We start from the raw sequence: 12,963 nt of genomic DNA on the forward strand, positions 1-12,963 counted from the left end.
GGGGTCACCGAGGCGTCCACGAGGCAGGGGGGCGCGCCCTACCCCCTGGGCACGCCCCCCACCCTCGTGGGTGCCTTGGGACTCCCCTGGTCCATCTCCGGTGCTCCGTGGGCTTCTTTTGGTCCAAAAATAGGCTCCATGAAATTTTAGGTCAATTGGACTCCGTTTGGTTTTCCTTTTCTGCGATACTCAAAAACAAGGAAAAAACAGGAACTGGCACTGGGCTCTGGGTTAATAGGTTAGTCCCAAAAATCATATAAAACAACATATAAAAGCCCATTAAACATCCAAGAAAGATAATATAACAGCATGAATACTTCATAAATTATAGATACGTTCGAGATGTATCAAGCACCGTCGGCGTCGGGAGGTCGAGTTGAGGAGAAGGTGCGATGCGATGAGTGTACAACCTCTTTGGTGGTGCCGAGTAGGCCTCGGCTTCGTCCGAGGAGTCCGTGAGGATGTTGCGGTTCCGGTGGAGCAGGTTAAGGCAGCACTGTGGGGATGGAGCAGCCGCGATAGACAGGGCGATCATTGGAGCAGCTCCTTGGAGTTGGAGGATGAGGCGGCCGAACCGGCGGGACGACGAGATGGACGACGGATCCTTATCCATGGAGGTGGATGAGGGACGTCGAGCTGTTGCGGTGGACGATGTCGTCGGGGAAGAGGCTCCGGCTGGGCAGCGGGGAGGTGGCGGACGGTGGAGGGTGGGGTTTCGCGGCTGGAGCAAAGAGGTTATGGCGGCCTAGGATTTTAAATGGCGAAAAGGAGGCGATGGGAGGGGGAACCATGACTTAGGGAAGCATTTGTCCAAAATGTAGGGTGTGTTACAAAAGTACCCCCACCGATTTGAACTAGCGGCCCTTTCGGTTCAGGTTTAGAAGGGGGATTTCACGTGTCGGGATTTGGCAGCTGGAGGGAGTTTTCGCGCGCATTGTAATTTCGGGATAGCAAGGCGCGGGTTGTGAAGGCGCCAGTTTTGGGAGCACGATATCTGAATTTTGGGGATATAACAAGGCATGGGTTGAATTTTAGGGACAAGCCTAACGTGTAATATTGTACTTGTACGTACCAAATCAATTCGCACTTCCCTCAACGAAAAAAACGAAAAAATAAAACTATTCACACCACACAAAGAGGGTCTTGTCCCGTTTTACTATACAAATGCTATTCAAAGCTATGAATCCATGTTATGTCCAATTAAATTTTTTGCTGGCTATATAAGGCTACTCATAGTGGGGAGTATCATATACTAGTATCATGCATATGATACTAGTGTATGATACTACCTCCATAGTGCATAGTATCATAAAGTAGTACCATAGATGATCATATTTATTGCCATGCATGACACAAAGTAGCATAGCATTTAACATGATACGATATTTACCTATGTTACTCTAATCATGTCTCTCTTCTTTAATTATGTGCCACATAAGCATGTTTGCTAGTCCCAAGTGCATGTTACCGGTTATGTTACTCCCACTATGGCCAGCCTAATGCATGTAACCTACTCATACCAACATTTTAGTGCGTTCCAAATGTCTATACTACCGCTGCAATTCGAAATAAATTTTAATCCGTTTCTCTATTTCAGTAAGAATCTACAATCATGATTGTTGCCAACTTCAACCATCATTCGTGTATTACCTTAACAACACACCACATGATTACTATAGAGATAGATATGAACTATGTGTACTATATGAACTCGATTTCAATTTTTTGAATACACTTGATGTTGATTCCAAATAATAGTACATTTGATATACTAACTATATATTCATAATCTAATCCATGTTCCATACGTACATCGTGTTTATCACACAAAGTATAGTGCCCCGCCCCCTACATTATGACAAGTATTTAGCCCTGCGCTGCAAAAGCCACACATTAGCCCAAATTATAATCAATGTCTATATATTATATGTAGTACTAGCAAGATGCCCATGCGTTCCATGGAACATCAAGATGATCGAGGGGAGGCCTTATTTGCAAATGTGGAGAGGGGTGTGGGTATCTTTTTTCAAAATTGCCATAGTTACCTTCCTATCCGTCAGATATAAATCGGACGGCCTATATTGCAGGATGGCAGGCACACCATCATCAAAAATTCTGTTTTTTATAAGAGTAGAGATAAAATATATTATATGTAGTATAACATGTTCATAACCACACCATGTGTATCACCGTTATATATATTCACGCATGCGTCGGTTTAAAACACTATGATAAATTCTTCAAATATCCTAATTCACTTTTTATAATGAATTATGATCTCTATTCGTCTTTTACACCCACACAATCCTCTTATCTTTGTAGCTAGCGCTAACTTTCTCTCGTTCATGCACACGCCCGCATCCCTCTCACCCTCCCTAAGCATTCTCTAGCTCCATCGCGCAAATTCGTCTTTTCACTTTAAGTCGTTCACCCATGGTGTGTGTAGGCCCCCCAGCTCCTTCTTTATGGCACACATTGATAGAGGCAAAGGTGTCCCGTCTTTCGATGAGATGATGGATATCATCGATAGACGTTCGTAGTCGGATCGTCAAAGTCGACTTCCACCAAAGCGATATCCATCATCTCATCGAAAGACGGGACACCTTTGCCTCTATCAAGTTGTACCAGATTTCCAGGTTGCTCGGTGAGATTTTACAGTTTTTCGTAGTTTAGATCGAGTCTGTTCTTCATACCTACAGTCCACGAAAAAGCCACAAAAAAAATTAGGGTTAGTTCAGTATATTCGAACCAATCTGAGCCTTTGCATAATCTTTTTAGGGTTTTTGCTTTGTTGAATTTGCGGTTGCATCGTCGTGTCAAGTTGCTGGTCTTAGAGTCTAGTCTTTTAGAGTATTGAGTTCTGGTCATAAGTTGTCACGCCGCCGCCGCACCATCATCATCGCCTTGCCGTCTACCACTATTGCTTATCCGCCACCACTCTGAATCTGTATCCATATACCACCACCAATCCGTATCCATATACCACCACCGATCCGTATCCATATACCACCACCGCTACCATATACCACCACCGCTGCCATATCCTACCACCATATATCCACCACCAATCCGAGATCTTTTCATATTCGGTTTGTTTTAGAGATCCATCTATTTTCAGTTTCGTGTTTCCTTGCCTGAGTAGGTCTCGAAAAAAAGAGTCTGGAGACCCCCGGGCAGTTTTTAGGCCAAAATTTCGGCAACCAAAAATATTTTTTCCCTATCCTATTTTTAGGTCCCGGAGAGTGTTTTAAGACACTCGCCATCATAGTGATTTTTTGTCGCACTTTTTCGTCGTCGCTGCCCTGATTTTCGAAAAAAAATAGTCAAAAAATTTTGTGCCCATCCTGTCAGTTTGACCTGGGAAGAGTTTTGAGACACTCGCCATTATAGTGATTTTTCGCAAAAAAAAAGGAGCGCAAAAAAAAGAGAGCGAAAAAAAAAGAGCAAAAACAATTTCCAGAGTGTGCTTTTCCCTTGTTTACGTGCAGCGCCGTGATTTTGTTAGTGTTCTAGGCTCGCGTCTCTAGGACGGTCTACCCTAGGACCAGCACAGTACCGTCGTTCAGCGTTACTTCAACTTTGCATCTCTGAATTGATTATTGCTGACCCTTTTTGCTACCATATTATAAGCCTTCCCAGCTCCACATACATCTACATCGTGCGTTTGACTCTCCCTGGTAATCGCTCTATCCAAGCTTTGAGAGTTTTGACTACAACGGTTGCCGATCACCACCTGCTGCTGGGTAAGAACTGGTAAGAATTTGAGATTCGCTTGAAGGTTTTGTGACACACCACCATCACCACCACTTCCTAGTAGTCTGCAGGATCATATTCTTTTGTGTTTCTATTGCTGCTAACTATGGCAGGATCACAAGCCGATGAGACTGATTGGGAGAACATGACGAACAAGGAGTTGCATGATAAATTTCAGCAAATGATGAGTGGCCAGGTGGGAGATGTGCTAAACAGATTTGAAGAGGCTATGGAGAAGATAGATGCCGTGGAGAAGTCGTTCGAGACAAAGCTGGATAACAAGTTTACTGAATTACTCAAGCGTCTTCCCCAACCACCACCGGCTGCACATGTCGCACCTCTACAACAACAACAACCACATCTCCAACGCCGCCTTCCAAATCAAGTGGGACGAGCACAGCGCGTTCCAATTGAGACTGGTCAAAATTCGGGTGCCGCTGCACCTACTGTTGATGCTTCTTTGGCTCCTGCTACTGCGGCGGCTGAGGAGGATGACGATTATGCGGGCGATTATGAGGATGAGGTTGATCAAAATCAAAACTACGTGCAACCACCAGCACCACCACCAGCAGGTCGACCTCAGGTATATATTCGCAACGGTAGGCCGGCACCACCACCTCAGGTACGAGATCATGACCATCTCCCTAAACTGAAATTGAATATTCCACCATTTGAGGGTAGATATGTTCCTGATATATATCTTACTTGGGAGTTAGAAACTGAACAAAGATTTACATGTTTACAATATCCTGAGGAGAGACGTGTTCCTGCTGTTGTTTGTGCTTTCACTAGCTTTGCATGTGTTTGGTGGTCTGAACATTGTAGATTATATCCTGTTCCAGCTACTTGGGCTGCTTTGAAAACTGCTATGCGTACTCGTTGGGTTCCACCATATTATCAACGTGAATTACTTCAAAAATTGCAGCGCTTAAGACAAGGGAAAAATTCTGTAGAAGAATATTATCAGGAATTACAAACTGGCATGATTAGATGTGGTATTGTTGAGGAGAATGAAGCTATGCTTGCACGCTTTATGGGTGGATTAAATAAAGAGATTCAGACCATTCTAGAGTATAAGGATTATAATAATATCACTCGTTTATTCCATCTTGCTTGTAAAGCTGAACGTGAAGTGCAGGATCGACAGCCATTGGCGCGAACTAACTTTTCTGCAGGTCGACCTTCATCATGGACACCGCGTGCATCTTCTACTTCCACTGCACCAGCACCTCCATCAGGTTCCACCTCCAGCCGTGATACAAGAAAGCAGGCACAACCATCACTATCTGCCAAGAGCGCACCTGCCGGGCCTGCACAGAGCTCTTCTTCTTCCATGGCATCGACAGGGCACACAAGTGATATTATTTGTCGTCATTGTAAGGAAAGAGGGCATTATGCGAGAGAATGCAAATCTCAGCGTGCAATGATTGCTACTGAGGATGGTGGGTATGAGTCCGCTAGTGACTATGATGAGGAGACTTTGGCGCTTATTACACGTGAAGAACATGGTGGAGATGATTCTGAAAATGAGACACAATACATGGCTCCTGAAGACGCTGACAGGTATGAATGTTTAGTTGCTCAACGTGTTTTGAGTGTGCAGGTCACACAAGCAGAGCAAAATCAGAGGCATAATTTGTTCCATACAAAGGGAGTTGTGAAGGAACGTTCTGTTCGCGTCATCATAGATGGAGGGAGCTGTAACAACTTGGCTAGCATGGAGATGGTGGAGAAGCTCTCTCTCACCACAAGACCACATCCACATCCTTACTACATCCAATGGTTCAACAACAGCGGCAAGGTTAAGGTAACACGTACTGCTCATGTGCATTTTAGTATCTCTACATATGCTGATTATGTTGATTGTGATGTGGTACCAATGCAAGCATGTTCCTTATTACTTGGTAGACCATGCAATTTGATAAAAAAAATCTGTACACCATGGTAGAAACAATCAGTATACTCTTGTTCATAAGGATAAAAATATTACTTTGCTTCCTATGACTCCTGATTCCATTTTGAAAGATGACATTAATAGAGCTAATAAAGCAAAACAGGAGAAAAATAAGAGTGAAAATCAGATTGTGGCAAAAGAATTTGAGCAACAAATGAAACCTAATAATAAACCATCTAGTGTTGTTTCTGAAATTAAATTGAAAAGTGCATGTTTACTTGCCACAAAATCTGATATTGATGAGCTAGATTTCAACAAATCTGTTTGCTATGCCTACGTGTGCAAAGAGGCATTATTTTCATTCGAGGACGTGCCTTCCTCTTTGCCCCCTGCTGTCACTAACATTTTGCAGGAGTTCGCTGACGTCTTCCCACAAAACGTGCCACCGGGATTACCACCTATCCGAGGGATTGAGCATCAAATTGACTTCATTCCCGGTGCATCGCTACCCAACGGTGCACCATACCGTACCAATCCAGAGGAGACGAAGGAATTATGCGTCAAGTACAGGAGCTGCTCGACAAAGGTTATATACGCGAATCTCTTAGTCCTTGTGCTGTTCCTATTATACTAGTGCCTAAAAAGGATGGTACGTCGCGTATGTGTGTTGATTGTAGAGGCATTAATAATATTACTATTCGTTATCGTCATCCTATTCCTAGGCTAGATGATATGCTTGATGAATTGAGTGGCTCTACAATATTCTCCAAAGTTGATTTGCGTAGTGGATACCATCAAATTCGTATGAAATTGGGAGATGAATGGAAAACTGCATTTATAACTAAGTTTGGTTTATATGAGTGGTTAGTCATGCCTTTTGGGTTAAGTAATGCACCTAGTACTTTCATGAGACTAATTAACGAAGTTTTACGTGCTTTCATTGGACGATTTGTGGTAGTCTATTTTAATGATATACTGATTTATAGCAAATCTTTGGAAGAACATTTGGAACATTTACGTGCTGTTTTTATTGCTCTACGTGATGCACGTTTGTTTGGTAACCTTGGGAAGTGCACCTTTTGCACCGACCGAGTATCTTTTCTTGGCTATGTTGTTACTCCACAGGGAATTGAAGTTGATAAAGCCAAGATTGAAGCTATTGAGAGTTGGCCGCAGCCCAAAACGGTCACACAAGTGCGGAGTTTTCTTGGACTCGCTGGTTTCTATAGGCGTTTTGTGAGAGATTTTAGCACCATTGCTGCACCTCTCAACGAGCTTACAAAGAAGGATGTGCCTTTTGTTTGGGGTACCGCACAGGAAGAAGCCTTCACGGTATTGAAAGATAAGTTGACGCATGCTCCTTTACTCCAACTTCCTGATTTTAATAAGACTTTTGAGCTTGAATGTGATGCTAGTGGAATTGGATTAGGAGGTGTGCTATTACAAGATGGCAAACCTGTTGCATACTTTTCTGAAAAATTGAGTGGGCCTAGTCTGAATTATTCTACTTATGATAAAGAACTATATGCTCTTGTTCGGACTTTAGAAACATGGCAACATTATTTATGGCCCAAAGAATTTGTTATACATTCTGATCATGAATCTTTGAAACATATTAAAAGTCAAGCTAAACTGAATCGTAGACATGCTAAATGGGTTGAATTCATTGAAACTTTCCCTTATGTCATTAAACACAAGAAGGGTAAAGAAAATGTTATTGCTGATGCATTGTCTCGTCGCTATACTATGCTTTCACAACTTGACTTCAAAATATTTGGTTTGGAGACCATCAAAGATCAATATGTGGATGATGCTGATTTTAAAGATGTATTGCAGAATTGTAAAGAAGGAAGAACCTGGAACAAGTTTGTCGTTAATGATGGATTTGTGTTCCGTGCTAACAAGCTATGCATTCCAGCTAGCTCTCTTCGTCTTTTGTTGTTGCAGGAGGCGCATGGAGGAGGATTAATGGGACACTTTGGCGTGAAGAAGACGGAGGACGTACTTGCTACACATTTCTTTTGGCCAAAGATGAGACGGGATGTTGAGCGTTTTGTTGCTCGCTGCACTACATGTCAAAAAGCTAAGTCACGACTCAATCCTCATGGTTTATATATGCCTTTGCCTGTACCTAGTGTTCCTTGGGAGGATATATCTATGGACTTTGTTTTAGGTTTACCTCGAACAAAGAAGGGGAGGGATAGCATATTTGTTGTCGTGGATAGATTCTCAAAAATGGCACACTTTATACCATGTCATAAAAGCGATGATGCTGTTAATGTTGCTGATTTGTTCTTTCGTGAAATTATTCGCTTGCATGGTGTGCCAAATACTATTGTTTCAGATCATGATACTAAATTTCTTAGCCACTTTTGGAGATGTTTATGGGCTAAGTTGGGGACTAAACTGCTTTTTAGTACTACTTGTCACCCCCAAACTGATGGACAAACTGAAGTAGTCAATAGAACATTGTCTACTATGCTTAGGGCTGTTTTGAAGAATAATAAGAAAATGTGGGAAGAATGCTTGCCTCATATTGAGTTTGCTTATAATCGTTCATTGCATTCTACTACTAAGATGTGCCCTTTTGAAATTGTGTATGGTTTCCTACCTCGTGCACCTATTAATTTGTTGCCTCTTCCATCTTCGGAGAAGGTTAATTTTGATGCTAAACAACGTGCTGAATTGATCTTAAAAATGCATGAGTTAACTAAGGAAAACATTGAGCGTATGAATGCTAAATATAAACTTGCTGGAGATAAGGGTAGAAAACATGTTGTGTTTGCACCTGGAGATCTTGTTTGGTTACATTTGCGTAAGGATAGATTCCCTGATTTGCACAAATCAGAGCTAATGCCACGTGCTGATGGTCCTTTTAAGGTGTTAGAGAAAATAAATGATAATGCATATAAACTTGAGCTGCCTGCAGATTTTGGGGTTAGTCCCACTTTTAACATTGCAGATTTGAAGCCTTATTTGGGTGAGGGAGATGAGCTTCCGTCGAGAACGACTTCAATTCAAGAAGGGGAGGATGATGAGGACATCAATACCATTGTTACACCCACAGCCCCTGCTGCTATACATACAGGACCAATTACTAGAGCTCGCGCACGCCAATTAAATTACCAGGTACTTTCGTTTCTTGGTAATGATTCTAATGTTCATGAGAATATGATGCTGCCTAAATTGGATACATTTGTTTTGCTTACAAATGAAGGGCCTAGCTTTGAGAAGGATGAACATTGGAGCAAGAACAAGCATGGAGATTATGGCATGCACATGGGGGACAAGAAACGGAGTTACAAGTGATGATTTCAGGACGTTGAAACCACCATAATGCGTGCATGAAGCCTTGGACGAAATATACAAGATGATACTTCATAACTTTCGTCCAGAGCTATTCTAGGTGCTGCGTCACCTTATTATTGGGCCAGGCCCATGTAATTTCTAAATACTTGAGTATAGGCTATTTTTAGAGTCCGTATGTGTGGGGAAACAAGAGATAGGGTTGGTTTCGGACCCCTTCCCCAAGGGCCACGAAATTCCCCCCTCTTCCTCCATATATACAGCCCTTAGGGCGTCGTTTAGACTTTGGGTTTTGTTTAGATTAAAAGTTCGCCATAGCTGCAACTTTGCATACTTCGTTTGTGTTCAACGACCAGACAAAGGCGTCACAGAACCCCACCTTGATCAATAAAGCTTTCATCTTATATTCGCTATATCCAGATTGCAATCTCAGTTTCTTGCTTGTTCTTCGTTTGCTCGCAGGAAACAGACCCTCATGGTCAGGTTGATCGTGCTCCGGCGTGGTCAATAACCTCTCGGAGCTGGTTTAGCGATTGCTAAGGCACGACGTCATCGCACGTTTGTAGTCGGATCGTCAAAGTCGACTTCCACCAAAGCGATATCCATCATCTCATCGAAAGACGGGACACCTTTGCCTCTATCAACGGGGGTCTGTTTCCTGCGAGGAAACGAAGAACAAGCAAGAAACTGAGATTGCAATTTGGATATTGCGAATATAAGATGAAAGCTTTATTGATCAAGGTGGGGTTCTGTGACGCCTTTGTCTGGTCGTTGAACACAAACGAAGTACGCGAAGTTGCAGCTATGGCGAACTTTTAATCTAAACAAAACCAAATTCTAAACGATGCCCTAAGGGCTGTATATATGGAGGAAGAGGGGGGAATTTCGTGGCCCTTGGGGAAGGGGTCCGAAACCAACCCTATCTCTTGTTTCCCCACACATACTGACTCTAAAAACAGCCTATACTCAAGTATTTCGAAATTACATGGGCCTGGCCCAATAATAAGGTGACGCAGCACCTAGAATAGCCTCTGGACGAAAGTTATGAAGTAGCATCTTGTATATTTCGTCCAAGGCTTCATGCACGCATTATGGTGGCTTCAACGTCGTGAAATCATCACTTGTAACTCCGTTCTTGTTCCCCATGCGCATGCCATCATCTCCATGCTTGTTCTTGCTCGAATGTTCATCCTTCTCAAAGCTAGGCCCTTCATTTGTAAGCAAAACAAATGTATCCAATTTAGGCAGCATCATATTCTCATGAACATTAGAATCATTACCAAGAAACGAAAGTACCTGGTAATTTAATTGGCGTGCAAGAGCTCTAGTAATTGGTCGAGTATGTATAGCAGCAGGGGCTGTGGGTGTAACAATGGTATTGATGTCCTCATCACACATCGATCGATATGCCTCTCTAGCCAGGTGTGCCTACCACAAACACAAGCTTTCCCTCTTCTCTTCTCACCATCCATGCCTCACTCCTGTCGGTGTCAAAACCGGCGGATCTCGGGTAGGGGGTCCCGAACTGTGCGTCTAAGGCGGATGGTAACAGGAGACAGGGGACACGATGTTTACCCAGGTTCGGGCCCTCTCGATGGAGGTAATACCCTACTTCCTGCTTGATTGATCTTGATGATATGAGTATTACAAGAGTTGATCTAGCACGAGATCGTAGAGGCTAAAACTCTAGAAGCTAGCCTATGGTATGATTGTTGTTGTCCTACGGACTAAACCCTCCGGTTTATATAGACACCGGAGGGGGCTAGGGTTACACAGAGTCGGTTACAAGGGAGGAGATCTACATATCCGTATTGCCAAGCTTGCCTTCCACACCATGGAGAGTCCCATCCGGACACGGGACGAAGTCTTCAATCTTGTATCTTCATAGTCCAACAGTCCGGCTAAAGTATATAGTCCGGCCGTCCGAGGACCCCCTAATCCAGGACTCCCTCAGTAGCCCCTGAACCAGGCTTCAATGACGATGAGTTCGGCGCACAGATTGTCTTCGGCATTGCAAGGCGGGTTCTTCCTCCAATTTCTGAGTACCTGTTGAGTAGTGTCCGGCTTCCCATAAATGTTGCACTCCTTGGCTTCCGTGCCCAATAATGGCTATCTTCCACGCGTCGAGCGAATGCGAGAAGCCAGGGCGTTTTTACATTTGCCACCCTAGCCATGTGAGTGAACCGTCTATTAAAGAGACGGGGATTCTTAGATCCAGATCACACCATCTTCCCACAGCGAGTATCCATCGGAGCGCGCCTGGCAAAATCCATTCCAACATGGCTGTCCATCGCAGCTCCTCCTCTCGCTCCCGTAGCCCTAAGCCTGGCGATTGGAAGAGGTGTTCCGTCCCTCACAGCCAATTAGTAGAGTTACAGACCCAGGGGTTTCTCCCTCCAGCGTAATGGTTCCCGTTCGAGCCGGGCTCGCCACCTATAATGGCGGGGAGCAAGCAGAGAGCTCCCCCAATCCATCCAAGGGGGAGCGGGTATGCCTTGTCCCTTATTTACTAAGGAGACTTGGATTCCCAATTCATCCGTTCTTCCGCGGGCTCCTGGAGTTCTACGACCTCCAATTGCATAACTTTACCCCCGCTTCCATCCTACACATCGCTGGCTACGTCGCCCTTTGCGAGCTGTTTCTGGGCTACGAAGCTCATTTTGAGCTATGGCGGAGGCTATTCTGCCTCGTGCCCCGTACACAGAAGGAATATCAAGTGGGCGGAGCCGAAATATGGCGCATTGCCGGTACCGGATACCTGTCCGGTACACCGAAGAAGACGTCCGAAGATTGGCCTTGGGAGTGGTTTTATATGGAGGACGTCCCCCTTCCAGATCCTATTTGGATGGGCCTTCCTGGCTTCGACAATGCCCCTTTGAAGAAACGCCGCAGCTGGCGCCCTCGGAGCCCCCAGGAGGAAGATAACGGGGAAGTCCTTTACCTGATGGGCCGGATAGATATGCTGGCTAAATCAGGATTGACAATAACCGAGGTTATGTCCATATGTATAATGTGGGGGGTGCAGCCACTTCAATACCGGGGACATCCCATGTGGCACTTCAATGGAGAAGACGATGCTACCCGCTGCGGTCGTAAGGGGCCGGACTCCGCCGCTGCTCTAGCAAAGATACTGTCTGATTTATATAAGGGGGAGAAAGAGGAGTTCATCCGCATTAAGCCACGAGATGGATTTTCCATGTACAACCCTCCAAGCTGGGTGAGCTGTCACTTCTTACTCCAGACCTTCCCGCATTCTTTGTCATGGATATTTACCTTGCCCTTTCATAGCAAGAGCTGCGAAAAGCTGTGAGGGAGGTCCATAGCCCGCCTCCACAACCAGAGGACCCTGACAGGGCCCTCGACCCCGGACTCGAAGAAGATTCGGACACATTTGTGGAGCTCATCGACAGAACGTTCTATCAGTTGAGCTGTGACGGTACCTTGGTGGCTATCATAGCCGATTATCCTGGACTGCTCCCCGCATCGCATGTAAGTAAAACCGGAGCCCTAACTTCCAAGAAGGATCCCTTTTTCTACACTTCACCTACCGCACACATATGGTGTTTTACAGGGAAGGCCCTCGGGACGCCATGCCGAACCCGCAGTGACTCGCCAACAAGGGGCACCGAAGCCGGGTAGGCTTAAAAGGAAGGCGGTCAGGACTGAGACGCCGTCGTAGAGGTACGAAAGAGAACCCCGCTCCATGGTGGTCGTCTTTTAAAAAATAATAATAACGCCCATGTTTCCTGGTAGGAAAAACGCTCGCCGGACTATATCCGGAGAGGTTGCCGGTCACGCCTCCACCAGTCGAGCTCTAGAGCCGGACATAGAGGCGGACGCTAACATGGGGTCAACACCGGATGCTCCTCCTAAAGAGGATGAGGATAGGCTATCTGCTACAAATTCCAAAGTGGAGAGCGCCATGAATCACCGGCGTTGCCGGGCCGTACTCCGTGACGCTTGTTTCTCCCAAGAGGCGTTCGATGCCTTTAACTCAGGAGACGCGTACA

This window comes from Triticum aestivum, chromosome 7D (genome assembly GCF_018294505.1).
Source record: "Triticum aestivum cultivar Chinese Spring chromosome 7D, IWGSC CS RefSeq v2.1, whole genome shotgun sequence".
NCBI lineage: Eukaryota > Viridiplantae > Streptophyta > Magnoliopsida > Poales > Poaceae > Triticum > Triticum aestivum.